Source organism: Electrophorus electricus, chromosome 1 (assembly GCF_041902795.1).
Source record: "Electrophorus electricus isolate QZ-2024a chromosome 1, ASM4190279v1, whole genome shotgun sequence".
In the NCBI taxonomy this organism is placed as follows: domain Eukaryota; kingdom Metazoa; phylum Chordata; class Actinopteri; order Gymnotiformes; family Gymnotidae; genus Electrophorus; species Electrophorus electricus.
In genome coordinates this window covers 24,608,721-24,615,472 of record NC_137497.1, presented here as the reverse complement: position 1 = coordinate 24,615,472, position 6,752 = coordinate 24,608,721, and positions in this window count along the sequence as shown.

Below are 6,752 nucleotides of genomic sequence, written 5' to 3'. Positions count from 1 at the left end.
AACACAGGTGAAATAACCCTGATTTTTAATCACAGCTTTCATGCGTCTTGGCATGCTTTCCACTAGTCTTTCACATTGCTGTTGGATAACTTTTTACCACTCCTGGCAAAGAAATTCCAGGAGCTTGGCTTTGTTTGATGGCTTGTGACCATCCATCTTCCTCTTGATCACATTCCAGAGGTTTTCAATGGGGTTCAGGTCTGGAGATTGGGCTGACCATGATAGGCTCTTGATCTGGTGGTACATCATCCACACTTTGATTGACCTGGCTGTGTGACATGGAGCATTGCCCTGCTGAAAAAAACAATCATCAGAGTTGGGGAACATTATCAGAGCAGAAGGAAACAAGTTTCTTCCAGCATAGTTTGGTAAGTGGCTTGATTTATGTGTCCTTCATAAAGAGAAATCTGCCCGATTGCAGCCTTGCTGAAACACCCCCAGATCATCACCGATCCTGCACCAAATTTCACAGTGGGTGCAAGACACTCTGGTTTGTAGGCTTCTCCAGGTCTCCATCTAACCATTACATGACCAGGTGTTGGGCAAAGCTGAAAATTGCACTCATCAGAGATGATGACCTTACTCCAGTCCTCTACGGTCCAATCCTTATGGACTTTTGCAAACTTCAGTCTGGTTCTTCTTTGCTTCTCATTGATGAAGAGCTTTTTTCTAGCTTTGCATGACTTCAGCTCTGCCTCCAGAAGCCTGTTTCGAACCATCCTCTCTGTGCAATTCACCCCAGCTGCTGCATGCCATTCATTTTGTAGGTCACTTGACGTAATCTTACGGGTGTTAAGTGACATTCGAATGAGGCGGCGATTATCATGGTCGGTAGAGTCGTTTTGACCTCTGCCAGTCTGGAGCTGTTGTTGTCCCATGTGTTTGCTGCTGGACTGTGTACTTATGAACCGCAGTTTTTGAAATTTTCAAGATAGAAGCAACCTGATGCTCACTGTATCCCTCTGCCAGTAAAGCTTTCCTCATTAAGAAACTTTCTTTTCAACTCTTTTGTTATGGTCTGTAGCTGTATTTTGACTATACTAATTTTTGGGTAGTCCTAGCACTGCTTTTCCCATCCAGCTGGTTCTATAACAAGAGAATAGTGATGACAGCAGCAGTGGTTTTTATCCTGTTGCTCGTTAGAACAGGATTTTGTTAAGGGGATCACCTATTCAGCATCTCATTAAGTAGAATGAGGTGTGTCTGTGAAGGATTTCAACAAACACTTGAATGGAAGGGCTGCTGTACATGTGGAGATGCTGATTTAAGAAACAATTGGAGTGGTCTCTTATTTTTTTCTGGAGCTGTATATTGTCCAGTTAAAGCGCTGCTTTCTTTTCATCCAATAGGATGGACAATTTGTGACTGTTCAATAGATACTTAGAGTTGGGGTCGGTTGTCTCAAATTTTGTAAAGTAAATTTGTTGTGTTTGACTGAATGTTTCACATTCAGTAAGAAAGTGCAGCTCTGTCTCTACAGTGTCATTTTTACACTGCTGACAGAGTCTCTGCTCTTCTGCAGACTGCATGACTTATATTGGCTGGTCTGGATGAGCAGGCTGTGTTCCCTGAGTCTGTACTTTGTCAACGTGTTTCTGTGTTTAATGTCACTCACTTTGTACAGGTAGTCTGCTAGAGTGTAGTGACATTTTAGGGTCAGATAACAGTGCATTATGCTTTGAGCTTGTGTTTGTGTGTTCCAACGGTTAGTGTAGTTTAGCTTTTGTAGTGTTATCATTTGGTTTGGTCTGATTGTTTATATTTCAGACTGGTCCTCGTGTGTTATAGTGTTAGTGTTTGTTAATGAACTCAGTGTCAGGGCCAGCTGCGTGAGGGGACCTGCTGTGTGAGGGGACCTGCTGTGTGAGGGAACCAGCTTTGTGAAGGGACTCTTTTGTGTGCTCAGCTCTTGGCACTGCAGGGCTTTATAGTGGTACCAGTGGTAGTCACCGTTTTTTAAGTATAGCCAGTATTTAATAATCCTTTTTTGAATTTGGAATAATAGTGTAAATTGGCCTAATTCAGCTCTACAGGCATTATTTGTTGTTTTCCTGTGCACTTTCAAGATATTTTTACAGAATTCAGAGTGCATAATTTCAGCTGGGTGTTTATTCCATTATGAGTAGCCCTCACACTTCACAACCATACAGCTGTATTGGTTGTATGATAGACTGGAAGATTTTGAGCCAAATTTGAATTGGTATTTGAATGTGAATTTGACGTTTGATTGCATAGAACGCCCTGCGTTCTTTCTCTCTCAGTTGACTGACTGCTAGATTGAAGTTTCCAGTTGAACTAATCTTTAATCCTGAGTAATTGTAATTTGTACAGGTTTCTAGTGTAATGTGAAACTTGGTGTGTTTGCCTGAGATCTGGCTCATTTTGGAAAATGATGGTTTTGGTCTTTTTCAGGAATTTTTTACTTGGGTGTTTAATCATTTCATTTCAAATGCTATCAGGCCCACTTGGTTTTTTTTGGTTTTAAGAGTAGAAATTTGATTTCTAAGTTCCTGCTCAGTAGTGGGTGAGTCCAAGGGATTCTAGAAGTCTTTTATTGGTAGTTCTAATATATAAAATTTTTCAGTTATATGCTTTTGTTCATGTCTTGTATTTTTGAGTAATTGATTGTAGAGATTTAATATGTGTTATCCAATATGTGTTTTGAAAAGCCAATTCTTCTTATTTAGATTTATTAAGAGTGTTCAAGAAATGTGTCTAAAAGTGTTTGAATTTCTTGAGAGCTTTCTGGAACTCCTCTGTGCTGTTTGGGCCCATCTGTATCGTCTCCTGGTATTAAACAGCTTACTGGTCTGTGTGGGTGCAGCACTGTTAGTCTCTGTCCTATTAATGAACACAGTGATTTGGCTGTGATCAGACAGAGAGGTTAGTAGCTTTACAGTGAATGTACTGAGAGAGAAAAGATCTAAATCTGTTATCATGTAATCCACCGTATTGCCAAGAGGTGAGCAAAAGGTGGATCTCCCCAAAGAGTCGCCTCATAACCTACTGTTGACAATGTACAGACCCAGATTTTGACAGAGCTGCAGGAGGTCTTTTCCATTCCTGTTTACCTGTGTGTCAGAATGATATCAGGAAAGAAACGTTTCCTTGTATTAACAGCCCTGTGGACCTCGAGAAATGTGTACTTTGAAAATGATCAGAACAATCTTGGAAAATACAAAACATGCAAAAGGGGTTCAGGTGGAAGAAGACTTTCCAGATCTGGCAGGTTTTGTACAGTCTTTACAGTGTTTGAGAAGCAATTTATAGGAGGAAGGTTTTACTGATCTAAACCTGCAACTTAACGATGAAGGTAAGAAGATTGCTTAATTTTTGTGTCACTTTCTTGTTTAGATTTAATGTTCATTTTCAAAATGAGTGTGTGCGGTGTGGCAACACTTAATGGGGCCGGGGATGTGAATAAAAGAACAGTTTTTTCAGTTAATCAAATTTAAAGGAAATGATGTAGATTTTGCTCAAGTAACTCATAGTGATAGACAGAATGAAGCAGACTGGCCGAGAGAGTGAGAAGGTAAAGCCTTCCTTAGTCACAACAGCACCATGTCTGGGGGTGTGGCTGTGTCATGTCAGGGGGCGTGGCGGTGTCATGTCAGGGGGCGTGGCTCTGCCCCTTCCCAACAGCTGGGTTCCACAATTTGTAATGGAGGATATTGAGGCTCTTAAAGTAAAAAAGAAAAAAAAAAAACCTAGCCAACCTGCTTGGGGTACAGGCACAGGGGGCTCTGGTGTGTTCTCCTTTTCAGAACGTGACACAGATGTACTCTCTGTCCAAGTTTTTCTTTGGTTTAGAGCATAAATATGGTCAGAGCAGATGGATGCATGCCTTGAAGTCTGGTACTGTACTCTCAGATCCTGTGGAGATTCGTAGAAGAGCAGCACAGTTCTAAACTAGGCTGTATACCAGTGACTATAGATCATACCAAGAGATGGAAAATATTTACTTAGATGGTTCTCCTCAGGCAGAAGAAGAAGCTGGAGAGAGAGAGAGAGAGAGAGAGAGAGAGAGAGAGAGAGAGAGAGAGGGGCGACCCAGACTCCAGATGGAAAGAGAGAGAGAGAGAGAGAGAGAGAGAGAGAGAGAGAGGCGACCCAGACTCCAGATGGAAAGAGAGAGAGAGAGAGAAATAGAGGGAGAAGGAGAAAGAGGGTGAGCCGCTTGGGGACCCAAAGTCCAGATGTAAAGAGAGAGAGAGAGAGAGAGAGAGCGAGAGAGAAAGAGAGAGAGAGAGAGAGAAACAAGAGGGAGGGCCGTACGGGACTACGGATGTAGGGAGAGAGAGGGAGGGGACCAGGACTCCAGATGAAGAAGTGGAGACTCTCTCCCTCCATTCAGAGTCTGTCACAGTGTGGCCCTCCCTCTCTCTCTCTCTCTCTCTCTCTCTCTCTCTCTCTCTCTCTCTCTCTCCCTCCATCAGGAGTCTGGGTCCCCGTGTGCATCTCCCTCTCTCTTGCCAAAGCTTTGATAAAGACATTAACACTAACAGCAGATGACAACAACAATATTATAACCACTTACAATATTAGTAACAACAACAATAATAATATAACTACAACACACCCAATACCAATACCAATAATAATACCAATAATAATAATAATAATACCAATACCAATAATAATAATAATAATAACTATAATAATAATAACAATATCAATAATAATAATAATAATAATAATATCAATACCAATAATAATAGTAATAATAATACCAATAATAATAATAATAATAATAATAATAATAATAATAATACCAATACCAATAATAATAGTAATAATAATAATACCAATAATAATAATAATAATAATAATAATAATAATAATAACAACAACAATAATAATAATGTCTCTGTGTCTCTGGTATCTGACTCGGTCCCTCACTGTCCCTCAGAGTGTGGCAGGAGTGAACGTACAGTGCTGCCAGTGTGCTGAACTCTTTATGTTCACCAACAACATACGGCAGCTTCTCCTCATCAGGGAGATTTTTAAACTCAGGGAATACGTGGCTAATTTTCTTAAAGAATTTAGTCCTAATCTGTCTAAATGTTATACATTCATTCAGAAAGTGCAGCTTTGTCTGGATCTTATAGTCCTGGCACTGCTGACACAGACTCTGCTCTTCAGGTAAACAGGACTGTTTATGTCTGCTGGTCTCTATGGCCAGGCGGTGGTCACTGAGTCTGTACTTGGTCAAGGTGGACCTCAGTTTTGGATCAGACAGTGTTCTTAGGTAATCTGCCACACTGTACTTTTGATTTAGGCCCAGAAAACATTTTGATTGAGTTTCCCAATAAGTGATGTTGTTTGTAATTCTGGTGATTCTGACTGGGTTTACTGTTATTTTCTGGTCCTCAGCGTGTGTAGTGTTAGTGTGTGTTAGTGTAGTGTTAGTGTGTGTTAATGCTGAACTGTATTTCCGGACCAGCTGAGTGAGGTTACTGTTCTCTTTGCTCAGCTCTTGGTACTCCAGACCTTTAGAATGATATAAGTTTGGAATTTAACTGCCCTTGTTTCTGTCTTTATTATTAATAGATCTCTGCCCAGCTCTGCCCCGTGTGCTTTGTTTGTGGTGTTCCTGTGCACCTTTAATGATGTTGCTCCACTTAAGAATACAATCATTAGGGACAAAAAATTAGTACCTTGGTATAATGAGCACATTCACAATTTAAATCAAAATACTCCTCACATGATGCAGAAAAGATGGTCTATGCATTTATTACATCAAGATTGGACTACTGTAATGCAGTAATATCTGGCGGTAACATTAAGCACTCCAAGTGGATACAAAAGAAAAGGTTTTTATTGGCTCCCAGTGCTCCAGTGCAAAAGAAAAACCACATCCCATCAAAAACATACAAAAATGTTCAAAAAAGGAAAGTTTAGCATTTACAAGGATAAAAGTCCCGCAATCATAAATTCTCTAATATCAATCAACTTCAAAACATCACTCTTGAATTTTCCCTTAAAAACTTAAATATGGAAAAACAGCAAATGAGGTGATGTCACTTCCTGTCTTTGGGCAGGCATATTCTCCATAAAAGTCCCCTTTAACACACTATGGTTTCTTTTCCCTCCAAAACAACATGGAAGTCTCTCCACAAAAATAATCACAGGTAAGTTATTTTTCTCTTAATCTACTTTTGTTTTACTTACTTCAATCAAATATACAGACTTTTCTGTCTAGATAAACATTATACTTAATCTCTAGTAACATATTATAAGAATAATATTTCATTTCAAATACTTACAATACATTTCTATAATACATTTTACTCATACTGTGTACAACATCTGTATCTGTGTCACTCCAACACTCAGAAAACAGAATGAAAAACCTTTCAGTTTCCAAAGATTTCCACCTTTAATGTGTAGATTTGTACAGAGTTTAACACAGTGAGGTTATGATTCCACAGCATGTGTAACTTGTAGAACAGTATTTATGTCATATGTACAGAAATCAACTGCAGCTCAGTATTTTATTTGAGCATCTTTTATTGTGTGTGTGTGTGTGTGTGTGTGTGTGTGTGTGTGTGTGTGTGTGTGTGTGTGTGTATGTGTGTGTGTGTATGTGTGTGTGTGAAACAGAGTGAGAGGTATAGAGTGAATGACAGAGAGAGATGTGTAGCGTGTATGTGTGAGAAAGAAGTGTAGTGTGTGTAAGAGTGTGTGTGAGAGGTGTGTGTGTGTGTATGTGTATGAGAGAAAGATACAGGTGTATTTTGTGTGTGTGTGTG